At 35.8% G+C, this 17,362-nt stretch overlaps 1 pseudogene; it reads right to left on the bottom strand.

Annotated features, from left to right (window-relative positions):
• The window catches only part of LOC149538356 (uncharacterized), a 194,216-nt pseudogene extending 190,033 nt beyond the window's left edge, over window positions 1-4,183 (bottom strand).
• Window positions 4,184-17,362: the final 13,179 nt, after the last annotated feature.

Genomic DNA, 17,362 nt, shown 5'->3' with positions numbered 1-17,362 from the left:
AGGACAACCATTTGTGTACCCTTTTGATTTTCTCCATCTTTAAATTTGTTCACAAATCAATTAGAACCTCTTCAATGAAGAGTATACAACTATGGAAATAAATTTAAGGATATTGGTTTGAGAGACACTTGTTTGAGAGATTGTAATTTGGGATGTAGAAATCAGATGGAAGTGATATATACTTAGAACCATAGACCTGTGATGGAAGTGATACATACTGAGGTTAGATAAGAGAGTACAAAAGGATCCATCACTCAATAAGTAGGTTATAATGATGCAAATTTAATATAAATCTATTCATCATGGAATATGGAGAGATAAGTCAAGGTATGATCATATTTTAATTACTATAATGTATTATGTTGTTCTATTTTGATTATTTAAAATGAAGAGTTATCTTATATAGTTGTCTATGATATACAATTAGAATATATCTATATATTTGTGATCAGATTAATGATATTTATATTTCTTGATTCACAAATGATGATAGCATTGGGTATGATTGGAAGAAAAATTATTTTTTATGCATAAAATTAAATTTTAAAAAAATCCATGACAAATAAATTTGGAATTATAAAGAAATGTCTCACAAGGGGACATTATTCAAAATATTTGTGCTTAAATTCATGATGGATAGTGAGTGTGGATTGGGTGAGGAGTAAACTGGTCACATTGAGGAAATAGAATCCTAATATGCATTTTATGATCTAAGGGAGCCCCAAGCTAAGCATGTCCATAATCAAGTAGCAGTGAACCATCGATAATGAAATTAAACATGTTCCTAGTGGGTAGGGAGTCTACAAAGGGGAGGAGTAAATCAGTCACACTATGGTGATAGAATCCTAGTATGGATTAAATATCTGAGTGAGCCCCAAGCTAAGTATGTCGAAACTCAAGGAGTAAATCTACCATCCATGTCAAAATTAAGCATGTTCCTAGTGGGTAGGGAGTGTGCATAGGGGGAGGAGTAAATTGGTTGAGTTGGGATGAGAGGATCCCAATATGGATTAAAAATCTAAGGGAGTCCCAAGCTAACCATGTCTAACCTTGAGTAGTAGTAAATCTACCATCCACTATAGAATGATACAACCTGTTATAGTGCTAGCTATAGAAAATTTGTTTAAAATATGCATCTTGAAGAACTTTGGATTTTGAGATAGGAGAAAGGACACGACATTCATGATCAAAGTGGTAAAACATTTCCTTACCTTTTGTTCTTTTAGTTTTTAAGCAAGGTTCTAACATGTATACTATGTCTCTACATTGTGTCTTCATGCATCAATGTGTTTGCTTCATATCTTTTTTGTGTCTCCTGCACTCATGTGTCTACATTGTGCTTGCATAGTGTCTTCATGCATTAATGTGTCTACTTTGTGTCTTCATTCACATGTTCTTTCATTGGTTGCTAACATGCGAACTTTACAAGTGTTTAACACATATGTAGGGAAAAGAATGAACTTGAGTTACAAATTTCTTGAGGACAAGAAAACTCAAGGGGGGTAGACTATTATGACCCCCACTTATAGCCCTAATTATAGATTCTCCACCTACGAGAGATAGATAAATTATATAAAAAATGCATTACTATTAACTATTGATATGATGATAAATAAATATAATATATTCATTAAGTATGATATAAGGTTATATATGTTACCATAATATAATCTAATTTTTATAAATCAACATATTGATATAATAATGATATTATATTCATATAATAATAAATGTAATATAAAATAGTAATACATAAAATATTATGATATATACTTATTTGATAAAGAATAAATAATATTTATGGTAATTAATAATAAAAAATAGAATATCAACTAATAAATTATTAAAACCTTATGAAAACCTTAATAATAATAATATATTATTCTTATAAATAATAATTATAATAAGGGCATTAGAATAGACACATCCCTTCAAACATGGAAAATATATAAGGATATCATTTTTGGGGGGAAATATATCATTATGGATTAAAAAATTTATCTTATCAAATACATGTGGAAATCAAGGACATTACAGTAACCAAAACCTATGATACTTCAGTGATAACAAACAACCATCCAATTGTAGGTTCATACACCAAATTAAGGTTTAACTCAATTATCAAGTTTGAAGTGCTACACAGTCATGAAGAGTGTTGTGCACACACACACACACACACACATCATAAATAGAAGTTGATATATTCTTGAACCCCTTTGAACTCATTCAATGATAACATATGTTCCTAGGGGTCCTAGAGGGAGATATTATATTTGTTCTAATGGGCGACTTTATACTATATATTATAATAGTTAATCATTATATCCTATATAATGTAATATTATATCATATGATACTATATGATATAATATATTAAAATATAATATAATATATTATGATATCATATTTAATATAGTATATTATTAATGATTAGGATCTCATTTATAATAATAAAAAAGACACAACTTGTATATCACATGAATCATGAAGGAGATAATCTAGTACCCTCCTTAACTTTTGATCCACACCCTCCATTTTTCATGTTTTTCTTTTCACTAGTTTGGTGATAATATATTGGGTATCGAATGTTCAAATGTACTCAATATATTGGGTATCTATTTTTGATGTATTAGATAGACAAAGGAAGAGAGCTGACCTTGTAGCATAGAAGGCTAGAGACTAGCTAATATTTATCCACTACTATCTAATTAATACCTCTTTTGGTCATCAAAAACATCTTCATGGTTAAGACCATAATAGGGTACTTCAAAATGTTAGTATCAACCATACTACCCCTAAAATACATACCTTTCCAAAAAGTAACGAACAACATAAATTACAAATATTGTTGTTAAAATGATTGATATCCACATTAATCAAGAGTGCCACATAGGGATTGAGTAGGGGTCTTTGAATTGTTGACCCTATGGGGAGTAGTAGTAGGAAAAAGTCTAATGAAAGAAGAAGCTAACAAATGATGATATAGAAGAATATAGGGAAAATGATAGGAAAAACCATCATAAAAGGAGACAAGGTATGTTAAATGTGAATAAATTTGATCTCATAATAGTAGTTTATAGTGGTGATGATGTTGTATTTCATAATATAAATCAAGTTAATACTATGAATGACAACATATTCATAGTAAGAATTAGTATGAATCTTGACTGGGAAATATTGAGAATGACACTAATAATGTTGTGAATGAACCTTACATGTCTCCTACTTATAATTGAAATGAGGTCCTTTGTAATGAAGAAGGACAAAAATTTGACTCCAAACCTAGTAGAACATTGAAGTGGTTAATATAGATAGATGAAACCATTTTGAGCATATTGGAAGGGAAGAGATCACATAGAATGATTCTTTGTGGGCTTCAAAAATACAAGACATTGGTGGAGCAATGAAAATTTTTTGTGCAATTGTTAAGCATGAAAATTTAAGACCTATCTTATCCAAATTGATAATTCATGTCAACAAGAAAATGGAGACAAATATCATTATCAAGAACTCTACCTTCTAGTTATTGTGCCCAAAATCCAAAGTGAATAACATTGGTAGGTCACCAATTTTCACCAAAATTCATCTAACAATTTACTTTTGTAAAGAGAGAGTTTTGTAAAATTTGATAGAGACATCAAACTAGTACAAAGTCTACCCAAAATATCATTTTCTACAAGATCCAAGTTTTCTAGTAGTGGAAAGTAGGAAAAATTGAGAATATATAAGAATTATATTACAAATTGAGAATTCTCAACTGTCTCATCTTAGACATATGAGTTGGCAACATTCCAATAAAGTTGTTTCTCAACAAATTGAGCTCTTATGAATGCTTGCAATTGAGGATGGTGTCTAGGGAAATAATAGTGAAAGCATAACGTTGAAGAGCTAAATATGTGATATTGGGAAGGTTGCAAATAGAAGAAGTCAAATTTCTACAAATAAATGCACTAGTGAGATTGATAGTGATGACTTTGTTAGGATCATCACAAGAAATTCCCCTCTAAGAACATGGAGTTTGGTGAGACTCATTCTAGTTGCTCAAAGTATTATTGTTATCTCTCTAATCTCCTTTTTGCATATTGATTAAAACTACTGTATCATGTAAGACTGAAGCATTATATGGAAGAAAAAGAAAATTGCTGAGAATGAATGAGAATAAAGTGAGTCTTGGGTGGACCATGATTGTTGCATTATTTTTGGAAAATTTAAAATACCATAAGAAAATTCTCTCTTTGTAGATACAATGTAAAAGAGCTTCAAGATTTCTTAATTATAATATTTTTCTCACATCAAGGATTGTTTATGTTAACTTGGAAATGCCCAATTTTATCAACAAATATAAGAAGCTTTTTAGTTAGTGCAAGCTATATAAGATTTTTTCTCTCCTTTTATATAATTGTACTTTGTAGGTTCCAATGTTACTAAAAAATGATGAAAGATGCAGAGACATGAACGACCCATATTAAATTTGATGATTTACATTTAGAATTCTTGAATGTGTGTCAGTACATGACTACGTATCAAAAATATCAGATTTAGATCATTTAAGGCCAATTTGATTGTTGGAATTAGATAGGATTTGTCATTTGTTATTCCTCAAAATTTCTAATTTGTTGTTTGGATGCACAAAATCATAATTGGAATTAAAAAAAATAGAGTTTGGTATCACCATCTACCCTCAAATGGAGGATTTGGCCTTCCATCTAGATTAGTGGAATTACCCTAATTCCCATTTTGATTCCAATTTTCCAAAAAAAAAAGAAAAAAGATTACAAATGAATTCAAATAAAAACTTATTTATGGTGCTTAATTGACATTTGCAGCATCTTAGTTTCCACCATTTTTTCTAGCATCTGCCTTTGTTTCTCATTTTCTTCCTCCCACTTATAATGATCTTGGAATTTTTAAAATAATTTTGATATGTATTCTTCTAATTGTCATTAATTTACAACAGGGTCTATTCATAGGAGGGACTTAACTTGTCAATTGCAAAGGATGTTCTAGTAAAGGTTACCTTGTTAATATTCCTTTAAGCTTGGGTTTGTACTATTCCATAAAATACTTATAAATTGTGCATCACTGAAAGGAGACTTGCATTCAAACCTTGAGAGTGAAGAGTTCAAACAATCTAATGTGTGCATTATGTACAATCAATCAAAAGATTTACTACATAATCAAAAAGTTAATTTGATGGATTGAATGTATAAAATCTTAATGACATGTACAAGAATTCAATAGTTTAAGAGATCAACATACATAAAAAATAATATGAATTTTTGAAATTTTCCACTATTTTCGTGCTTTTGTCTCGAGCCTTGATCAACAAAGTTGTCAATTTGTGAAGCCTTTTCAAAATTGACTAAATGTGAACAAATGTGAAATGGACCAAGAGCCACAATTTTTGACATGGAGTACTCAAGGTGGGTATCTAGAAAACAACCTTTGTATAGTTATGGACAATTTCCTTTCCCACCTTGATAGAATTTATAGATTGAAAAAATGAGGGAAATAAACCAAGACCTATGCTTTAATTTTTTTTCCATTGCATAAATGAAAAGAAACAAATTTGTAAATGCTATAATAGAAGCAGACATTTATGCAAACATAAATGATGTGTGTGTTTATAGATCTTGATCTCTCAAGTGGAGCCCCTAATGGAGCAACAATTTTGGGCATCTATAATTTATGATAGCCACCACAATAAGCAAAAGACACTCTTTCACATTGCTTAGGATCATTTTAAACATTTTATAAGGTTGTTTTTCCTTGGGATCATTTTCTCACTTTCTACATCCTTCTGCATTTTTTTAAAATTGGTTTCTTGAAGACCATCACAAAGGGAAATAGAGGAGGTGTTGAAACCCACATGAGAGGAAGTCCCATTAATTAATTCAACATTGTTCTCTCCTATAGTTTTTAGTGGAAGAACATTTTCCTATTTTTTGCTTTCACATATTTCCAATACATTTCATGAAGGCAACTGATTCACTATCTTCTTTGATTTAGTTTATGCTTAAAAACACATGCAAACTTTGAAAGTAAGTTTGTGATTGTAATAATATATTATAAAGATATTTTATTTATGCTTATTTTGGTTTGTATTCCAATTCTAAAATTGTGTTACCAAAAAGAGGAAATGTGTATTCTGATTATGAATTTTTGGTGAATTAAATGGTTCAAACCAAATTTCAAATACTAGAATTTGGATTTCAAACTCCAGAAATCCAAATCCAAAATTTCAAATCTGAATTCCCAAATCATATTCGAACAACCAAATAGGTCCCTAGAAGAGATGAATATGGAATTGTGTTGCTCATAAGGAGAAAAAGGATATTAGATTGAACTCATTTAGGGACAAGGAATTTGGAAATGTGTTAGTTAGGATTGAGTTAGTCATCATAGAAAAATAAATCAAACTAAAATCACTTAGGAAGAGGAATTGGGAATTAAGAGATAAAAGGATATCACATTTAAATAATTTATATGATTACAAAGAAAAAAATAGGGTTTTGATCTATATGATTACAACTCATTTTTGTAGTTTCAGATCATTGTTTGGTTCATGTTTTGATTAAATAATAATTTCCCCATTGCCATCTCTATCATTGATTCCCTTAGAAACCTTTCAAGTAGCCAATCTTCTCCTTTCAAGAAACTTAAACCTTATGCTCAAAATTACGTGTCAACTTCAATAGCATCTGCATAAGTAATTCCTTTCTCTTGCTTCACTCTCACACTTATATTTTTCCTTCAACTATATGCCTCCTTAAATAGGTAATTCTTTCTTTTTAATTTTTCATGATCACCATATATTTTAGGGTTTATGATCTAGTTGAACATATTCAGTGAATCTATCCACCTTATTGATCATTGTATAGAAAATTGTCTAGATACTATCCATCCATTCTTTACCTAATCCTCTCCTTGAATTTGATGATCCAACTCATAAATCTTATCTTTATGATGGGGACACAACCCAAGCACAGAATGGACACAACAGAAAAGGAGAAATTATATTAACTGAGAAAATAAGCTAGTACAAATAGTACAGAGAAAATAAACTTCAAAACATGCCCTAAGGGCTTAAAATAGCATAAATCTGGAGATAGTTTCTCTTGTCAGTACCTCCTCTCAAACTCCACTTCGAACTACCTTTTACAATGCTAGAAATCTCTTTAAATAGACCCCGAAGGGTTAAGGAATAGGAGTACATTCTAGAAAGTGCTAGGAGGCATCCAACGACTAAATAGAAGGTTCCATAAGCTGCATTAGACGTCGACGCAAATCTAGAAGAATCCAAAAATGGTAACCGAACTTTTGGGAGACATAACTTTTGAACCGTAGCTCCGATTGACGAACTGTTTATATTTTTGAAAAGCTCTCGAAGCGCTCTATAGCCCTATGGATGAGCTTTGGTTGTCCCCCATTTTTTGGCCCTTTTCAAGGTCATTTAATGCCCCTAACCTAACTTTGAAGCATTCTTAGGAGGTCTCCAAAATCGAAAAAATTGCAATAAATTTCAAACCGTGGGGCATTTTGACCTGATTCTTTTTTTGGAATGCTCCAAATCACAATTACATTCATCTGGCCAATTCACACATTCTAGTTTACCAAAATGATGGCCCAATTGCATACTCCTATTTTTTTGAGATTTATACGAAAACTGATAGTGGAACTGTGAGAGTTGGAACCTTTATTTGACCCAAATGGGTATCCAAAAATGAAAACACATGAAATAGAAACTAAGTTTAAGTATATTTTTTTGGGTGACACAAGATTTTCCTTATACCTCTGGATGCTCCTGCATCAGACACCTAGGGTAGATTGAAAAGTGACCCTGTCACTTTATGAATGGTAGAGGAAATCCCAAATGGGAAACCTCAGCTGCTGAAATCCAAGTTGAGTCCTTGATCGGTCGTCCTTTCCATTTGACCAAATACTCTTCATACTGCTTGTTTCTAGTACTCCTACCCACATGATGATCTAGAATATCTTCTATCTACTCCTTCTTAGAAGCAGGAATCGGACATGGCTCTAACACAAGCTCCTCATCTGCACCATCATCATGATACTCTGTTAAATCTGCAATGTTGAAAATGGGAGAAATGTGAATATCATTTGGCAGCTCCACTTCGTATGCATTTCCTGAGTCATGTTTCTTCAAAATTTTGCAGGGGCCAAATTTCTTCATTTTCAGCTTGTTGTAAGTACCGAGTCGAAATCTTTCCTTTCGTAAGTGCACCATGACTAGATCCCCTACTTGGAATTCCTTATGTCTTCTCCTTTGATCAGCCCTAACTTTATACTCTTGATTCATCTTGGTAATGTGTGCCTGAACCTCCTCATGTAGACGCTTGATATGTTTAGCAAATTCTTTTGCTTCAACACTTGTCCTCTCCCCTTGCTCTATCTTCCTCAATTCTAATGCAGCCCTTGGGCTATTCCCATATACAATTTGAAATGGTGATTTTACCGTACTCCTATTTATAGAGTTCTTGTAAGAAAAATCTGCTTGTGGTAGAATCAAATCCCATTCCTTGGGCTTATCCCCAACTAAACATCTCAGCAAATTGCCCAGACTTTTGTTTAGCACTTCTATTTGGCCGTCAGTTTGTGGGTGATGCGTGGAACTGAATTTCAAGTCTATTCTCAACTTTTTCCACAATGTCCTCCAGAAATACCCCACAAATTTAGTATCTCTGTTAGAAATTATGCTCCTTGGAAGACCATGTAGTCTTACCAACTCTTTGAAAAACAAGTCTACAATATGGACAACATCATGAGTTTTGTGGCATGGAATGAAATGTGCCATTTTGGAGAACCTATCAACCACCACGAATACTGAGTCATTACCCATTTGTGTCCTTGGCAATCCAAGAACAAAATCCATACTTATGTCCTCCCATGGCCTTGATGGAATAGGAAATGGCTAATATAGGCCAGTATTGTGACTAAACCCCTTGGCAACTTGACAAACCTGGCAACTCTGTACAAACTTCTTCATATCCTGTGAAATTTGAGGCCAAAAATAATGTTTTCTAAGAATGGAAAAGGTCTTATCTCGACCAAAATGTCCTGCCATCCCTCCACTGTGTTTCTCCTTAATCAAATTTTCCCTCATGGAACTCCTTGGAATGCACAATTGATTACCTTTGAACAACATGCCATCTTGAATCAAATAGTCTAACCACTTGGTTCTATCTACAGCAACAGGTTCTTTACAATGTTTCCATGCTTCAACAAAATCAAGATCCTCAGGGTACAAATTCTTGAGTTCATCAAACCCAACTACTTCAACTTGCATTACTGTAAGCAACAACTGTCTCCTACTTAGTGCATCTGCAACCCTGTTAGATTTTCCACTTCTATGCTTCAACACAAATGTATAACTCTACAAGAACTCTACCCACTTCATATGGCTCTGATTCAATTTACCTTGGCTATTTAGGTACTGTAATGCCTGATGATCAGTATACAAAACATGTTTTTTTGGCAATAAATAATGCCTCCATTTCTTTAAGGCCTGAACTATTGCATAGAACTCTTGATCATAAACAAAATACTTCTTCTTTGCATCATTCTATTTTTCACTAAAATATGCAACAGGCTTACCTTCTTGGCTTAATACAGCCCCAATAGCACTGCCACCTACATCACAATCCACCTGGAACACTTTTCTAAAATCTGGAAGTGCCAACACAGGTTGTTTTGTTACCTTCTTCTTCAGCAATTCAAAACTTCTCATAGCTACTGCAGTCCATTTGAACTCTTTTCTATCCTCTCTTATTGTATTAGTTAGGGGTGCACATATGCCACTAAAATTCTTAATAAACTTCTTGTAAAAACTAACCAGACCATGAAATGATCTTACCTCAGTAGCAAATCTTGGAGTAGGCCATTCCAAGATGGCTTTTACCTTCTCTAGATCCATTTTGAGACCTTCGGGAGATATAACAAATCCCAAATAGACTAACTCCCTTTTTGCAAAGATACACTTCTTCAGATTAATTAACAGTTTCTCTTCCCTTAGCCTTTCAAGGACACTACGAATATGCAATAAATGTTCTTCCAAAGTCTTGCTGAAAATTAAAATATCATCCAAATAGACAATAACAAATTTTCCCAAGAACTTCTTAAGTACCTCATTCATGAGTCGCATGAATGTTGGTGGGGCGTTCATCAATCCAAAGGGCATGACTAACCACTCATAAAGACCCTCCTTGGTCTTGAAGGCTATTTTCCACTCATCTCCTTCTCGAATCCATATCAGATTCTAACCACTCTTAAGATCTATCTTTGTGAAGTATTGAGCTCCACTCAAGCAGTCCATAAGATCATCCATTCTTGGCAAAGGAAACCGGTACTTGATGGTTATCCTATTTATAGCTCAAGAATTCGTACACATCCTCCACTCTCCATCCTTCTTTAGTGTGAGTACTACAGGTACTGCACATGGACTCAGGCTCTCTCGAATCAAGCCCTTCCTCAACAGCTCCTGAACCTATCTATTTAGCTCCTCTGTTTCAGTAGGAGTCATCTTGTGAGCAGCCTTGTTAGGAAAACTAGCTCCTGGAATTAGATCTATCTGATGACTGATTTGCCTTACTGGTGGCAATCCATCTAGAACATTATCAGAGATAATATCTCCAAACTCCCCTAGTAAATTTGAAACTTCAAGTAATATTTCACTACTACCTTCTTTATCTTTCCTAGGAATCAAAGCATAGCACATATGTTGATGTTTCATGCCATCGAAAAATTTCCTTTCATCAACAAGAGAAATCCTAGCACTGCTACATACCTTTTCACCTTCCTTTTTCATGGGCTTCAATTTGTGGCGAACTCCATCCTTTGTCAGAGAGTATGTGTTTGCATGTCCATCATGTACTGCATATCTATCAAACTGCCATTATCTACCCAACAATAGATGGAAAACATCCATCAGAATAACATCACAGAGAACTTCATCATGGTAACTCCCAATTTTGAATTTCACTAAACATTGTTCACTTACCAGGACCTTATGATCATCTTTTACCCAAGAAATCTGATAGGGCTGGGGATGTTTCTCCCTCTTGAGCTTCAGCTTAGAGACCATCTCTTCTGATACCAAGTTATTTGTGCTACCACCATCAATGATCACGTCACAACATTTATCCTCACACTTGCATCTGGTACGAAACAAAATCCTCTATTGTCCTAGTTCAATCTCACCACTTAGTAGGACTCTTTCATTTACCAAGGTCTCTCCTCTTTCTGCATCCTCTGAATGTGATGATTGTGCATCGTCATCCACATGAGCAACCCTAGCTTGGTCCTCAACTCTCCTATCTATCCTTCCTTGTCATTGAGGGCATTCAAAGGCACGATGTCCTTCTTCATTACAATGGAAATAGGTACCACAGAAGCCTCCTCTTCCTTTTCCACATCCTCTACCTCTTCCTCTCTGATTTCCAAAGTCTTGGTCACGAGAACAGTTGAAACCCTCATTCCTCTGGTTCTTGCTAGTACCCTCATCTTCATTTTTCTTTTGGGTTTCATTATGGCCTGCAGATGACCTACCGCTTCCCCTTCCTCCTTGACCACACCCTCTTTGTCTTCCTTCAAACCTTTTATTCAACTTCTCTTCAAATCATAGGGAAAACAGGTATGCCTCTTCAACGCTGGTCATTCTTACCAGACTTAATTCCTCCTAGATGCTAGGTCGCAACCCACTGATATAACAAGAAACCTTCTTATTTGCTTCTGCATGCCCTGCTCTAGTCAAGAGTTAGTTAAACTCCTCTATATATTCTTGGACTAATATTCCTACTTGCTTTAACCCATGCATCTTCCTAAACAAATCAAGCTCGTAGTCCACAGGAATGAACTGCTTCTTCAAGTTGTCCACCATGCGATCCCATCTTGTGATCTTCTCCTTTCCTCTTCTGTTTCTTTCCAATTGAGCCTCTTGCCACCAGGTTTTGGCATGCCCTTTTAGTTTGGCCTTTGCAAACTTAACCCTATCTGGGTCCCTGATATCCTCATACTCAAAGTATTCTTCTAGTTCATTGATCCAATCGATCAACTCATCTGGTTTCAGATTTCCTAAAAATACACCCACTTCACTTGTGGGTCTTTTCCAAAACTTAGTAATGGCCATAAAAAGCCTTTCCTCTACATGATTCAGAACTTCCCCATCAAATTCCCCTTCTGGTCCAATTTCTTCTTCTTCATTGTCATCCTCGCTGTTGTCACCTGCGGCAACATTTGCTCCTCTACGGAGCTCCTCTTGCAATGCCTGTACCTGCCTTTAGAGGGTTCTAACCTCCTCAAGATTAATAGCTCTGGCCCTTCTTCCACGCTCTCTTCATGGAGGCATCTTCTTAACTTAAACCCACAACCACACAGTCCTAGTGCAAACTACCTCATAGTCAGCACTCTGTCTACCCACTCAGGAAAACTAGCTCTGATACCACTTGATGGGGACACAACCCAAGCACCAAATGGACATAACAGAAAAGGGGGAATTATATTAACTGAGAAAATAAGCTAGTACAAATAGTACAAAGAAAATAAACTTCAAAACATGCCCTAAGGGCTTACAATAGCATAAATCTGGAGATAATTTCTCCTGTTAGTACCTCCTCTCAAACTCCACTCTGAACTGCCTTTTACAATGCCAAAAATCTCCTTAAATAGACCCCGGAGGGTTAAGGACTAGGAGTACATTCTAGAAAGTGCTAGTAGGAATCCACCGACCAAATAGAAGGTTCCAAAAGCTACGTTAGAAGTCGATGAAAATCTAGAAGAATCTAGAAATGGTAACCGAACTTTCAGGAGGCATAACTTTTGAACCGTAGCTCCGATTGACGAACTGTTTACATTTTTGGAAAGCTCTTGAAGCGCTCTATAGCTCTATGATGAGATTTGCTCATCCCCTATTTTTTGGCCCTTTTCGAGGTTATTTAATGCCCCTAACCTAACTTTGAAGCATTCTTAGGAAGTCTCCAAAACCCAAAATACTGCAATAACTTTCAAACCGTGGGGCATTTTGACTTGATTCTTTTTCTGGAATGCTCCAAATCACAATTACATTCATCTGGTCAACTCACACCTTCTAGTTTACCAAAATGATGGCCCAATTGCATACTCCTATTTTTTCGAGATTTACACAAATACTGATAGTGGAACTGTGAGAGTTGGAACCTTTATTTGAACCAAATGGGTATCCAAAAATTAAAAACACATGAAACAAAAACTAAGTCTAAGTATTTTTTTTTGGCTGACACAGGATTGCCCTTATACCTCTGGATGCTCCTGCATCAAACACCCAAGGTAGATTGAAAAGTGACCCTATCACTTTATGAATGGTAGAGGAAATCCCAAATGGGAAACCTCAGCTGTTGAAATCCAAGTTGAGTCCTTGATCATTTGTCCTTTCCATTTGACCAAATACTCTTCATATTGCCTGTTTTTAGTAATCTCACCCACACGATGATCTAGAATGTCTTCTATCTCCTCCTTCTTAGAAGTAGGAATCGGACATGACTCTAACACCAGCTCCTCATCTACACCATCATCATGATACTCTATTAAATCTACAATTTTGAAAATGGAAGAAATGTGAATACCATCTAGCAGCTCCACTTCGTATGCATTTCTTGAGTCACGTTTCTTCAAAATTTTGTAGGGGCCAAATTTCTTCATTTTCAGCTTGTTGTAAGTACCAACTGGAAATCTTTATTTTCATAAGTGCACCATGACTAGATCCCCTACTTGGAATTCCTTATGTCTTCTCCTTTGATCAACCCTAGCTTTATACTCTTGATTCATCTTGGTAATGTGTGCCTGAACCTCCTCATGTAGATGCTTGATATGTCTAGCAAATTCTTTTGCTTCAGCAATTGTCCTCTCCCCTTTCTCTATCTTCCTCAATTCTGGTGCAGTCCTTGGGCTATTCCCATATACAATTTGGAATGGTGATTTTCCAGTACTCCTATTTATAGAGTTATTGTAAGCAAACTCTGCTTGTGGTAGAATCAAATCCCATCCCTTGGGCTTATCCCCAACTAAACATCTCAGCAAATTGCCCAGACTTCTGTTCGCCACTTCCGTTTGGCCGTTAGTTTGTGGGTGATGCGTGGAACTGAATTTCAAGTTTGTTCTCAACTTTTTCCACAATTTCCTCCAGAAATACCCCACAAATTTAGTATCTCTATCAGAAACTATGCTCCTTGGAAGACCATGTAGTCTTACCACCTCTTTGAAAAACAAGTCTGCAATATGGACAACATCATGAGTTTTGTGGCATGGAATGAAATGTGCCATTTTGGAGAATCCATCAACCACCACGAATACTGAGTCATTACCCCTTTGTGTCCTTGGCAATCCAAGAAGAAAATCCATACTTATGTCCTCCCATGGCCTTGATGGAATAGGCAATGGCTGATATAGGCCAGTATTGTGACTAAAGCCCTTGGCAACTTGACAAACCTGGCAACTTTGTACAAACTTCTTCACATCCTGTGAAATTTGAGGCCAAAAATAATGTTCTCTAAGAATGGCAATGGTCTTATCTCAACCAAAATATCCTACCATCCCTCCACTATTTTTCTCCTGAATCAAATTTTCCCTCATGGAACTCCTTGGAATGCACAATTGACTACCTTTGAACAACATGCCATCTCGAATCAAATAGTCTAACCACTTTGTTCTATCTACAAAAATAGGTTCTTTACAAGGTTTCCATGCTTCAGAAAAATCAAGATCCTCGGGTACAAATTCTCGAGTTCATCAAACCCAACTACTTCAACCTGCATTACTGTAAGCCACAACTGTCTCCTACTTAGTGCATCTACAACCTTGTTAGATTTTCCACTTCTATGCTTCAACACAAATCTATAACTTTGCAAGAACTCTACCCACTTCATATGCCTCTAATTCAATTTACCTTAGCTATTTAGCTACTGTAATGCGTGATGATCAATATAGAAAACAAATTCTTTTGGAAATAAATAATGCTTCCATTTCTTTAAGGCCTGAACTATTGCACATAACTCTTGATCATAAACATAATACTTCTTCTTTGCATCATTCAATTTTTCACTAAAATATGCAATAGGCTTACCTTCTTGGCTTAATATAGCCCCAATAGCACTACCAATGGCATCACAATCCACTTGGAACACTTTTATAAAATCTGGAAGTGCCAACACAGGTTGTTCTGTTACCTTCTTCTTTAGCAATTCAAAACTTCTCGTAGCTACTGCAGTCCATTTGAACTCTTTTCTATCCCCTCTTATTGTATCAGTTAGGGGTGCACATATGCCACTGAAATTCTTAATAAACTTCTTGTAAAAACTAACCAGACCATGAAATGATCTTACCTCAGTAGCAGACCTTGGAGTAGGCCATTCCAAGATGGCTTTTATCTTCTCTGGATCCATTTTGAGACCTTCGGGAGATATAACAAACCCCAAATAGACTAACTCCCTTTTTGCAAAGATACAGTTCTTCAGATTAATTAACAGTCTCTCTTCCCTTCTTCCAAAGTCTTGCTGAAAATTAAAATATTATTCAAATTGACAATAACAAATTTTCCAAAGAACTTCTTAAGTACCTTATTCATGAGCTGCATGAAGGTGCTTGGGGCGTTCGTCAATCCAAAGGGCATGACTAACCACTCATAAAGACCCTCCTTGGTCTTGAAGGCTATTTTCCACTTATCTCCTTCGTGAATCCATATTTGATGATAACCACTCTTCAGATCTATCTTTGTGAGGTATTGAGCTCCACTCAAGCAGTCCATAAGATCATCCATCCTTGGCAAAGGAAACTGGTACTTGATGGTTATCCTATTTATAGCTCAAGAATTTGTACACATCCTCCACTCTCCATCCTTCTTTAGTGTGAGTACTGCAGGTACTGCACATGGACTCAGGCTCTCTCAAATCAAGCCCTTCCTCAATAGCTCCTGAACCTGTCTATTTAGCTCTTCTGTTTCAGTAGGAGTCATCCTGTGAGTAGCCTTGTTAGGCAAACTAGCTCCTGGAATCAAATCTATCTGATGACTGTTTTGCCTTACTGGTGGCAATCCATCTGGAACATTATCAGAGATAATATCTCCAAACTCCCCTAGTAAATCTGAAACTTCAAGTGGTATTTCACTACTACCTTCTTTATCTTTCCTAGGAATCAAAGCATAACACATATGCTGATGTTTCATGCCATCTAAAAACTTCCTTTCATCAACAAGAGAAATCCTAGCACTGCTACATACCTTTTCACCTTCCTTTTTCATGGGCTTCAATTTGTGGCAAACTCCATCCTTTGTCAGAGAGTATGTGTTTGCATGTCCATCATGTACTGCATGTCTATCAAACTGCCATGGTCTACCCAACAATAGATGGAAAACATCCATCAGAATAACATCATAGAGAACTTCATCATGGTAACTCCCAATTTTGAATTTCACTAAACATTGTTCACTTACCAGGACCTTATGATCATCTTTTACCCAAGCAATTCGATAGGGCTGGGGATGTTTCTCCCTCTTGAGCTTCAGCTTAGAGACCATCTCTTCTGATACCAAGTTATATGTGCTACCACCATCAATGATCACGTCACAACATTTATCCTCACTCTTGCATCTGGTATGGAACAAAATTCTCCATTGTCCTGGTTCAATCTCACCACTTAGTAGGACTCTTTGATTTACCAAGGTCTCTCCTCTTTCTGCATCCTTTGAATGTGATGATTGTGCATCCTCATCCACATGAGCAACCCTAGCTTGGCCCTCAGCTCTCCTATCTATCCGTCCTTGTCATTGAGGGCATTCAAAGGCACAATGTCCTTCTTCATTGCAATGGAAATAGGTACCACGGAAGCCTCCTCTTCCTTTTCCACGTCCTATACCTCTTCCTCTCTAATTTCCAATGTCTTGGTCATGGGAGCGGTTGAAAGCCTCATTCCTCTAGTTCCTGCTAGTAACCTCATCTTCATTTTTCTTTTGGGTTTCATTGCGGCCTCCAGATGACCTATTGCTTCCCCTTCCTCCTTGATCACACCCTCTTTGTCTTTCGTCAAACCTTTTATTCAACTTCTCTTCAACTTGTAGGGCAAACTGGTATGCCTCTTCAATGCTAGTCATTCTTACCAGACTTAATTCCTCCTAGATGCTAGGTTCCAACCCACTGATATAACGAGTAACCTTCTCCTTATTTTCTTCTGCATGCCCTTCTCTAATCAAGAGTCGGTAAAACTCCTCTATATATTCTTGGACTAATCTTCCTGCTTTCTTTAACCCATGCATCTTCTTAAACAAATCAAGCTCGTAGTCCACAGGAATGAACTGCTTCTTCAATTTGTCCACCATGCG

Source organism: Cupressus sempervirens, chromosome 9 (assembly GCF_028749045.1).
Source record: "Cupressus sempervirens isolate cs-2001-9-10 chromosome 9, ASM2874904v1, whole genome shotgun sequence".
NCBI lineage: Eukaryota > Viridiplantae > Streptophyta > Pinopsida > Cupressales > Cupressaceae > Cupressus > Cupressus sempervirens.
Note: the sequence above shows the minus strand (reverse complement) of the source record. Positions and strands in the feature narration are given on the sequence as shown.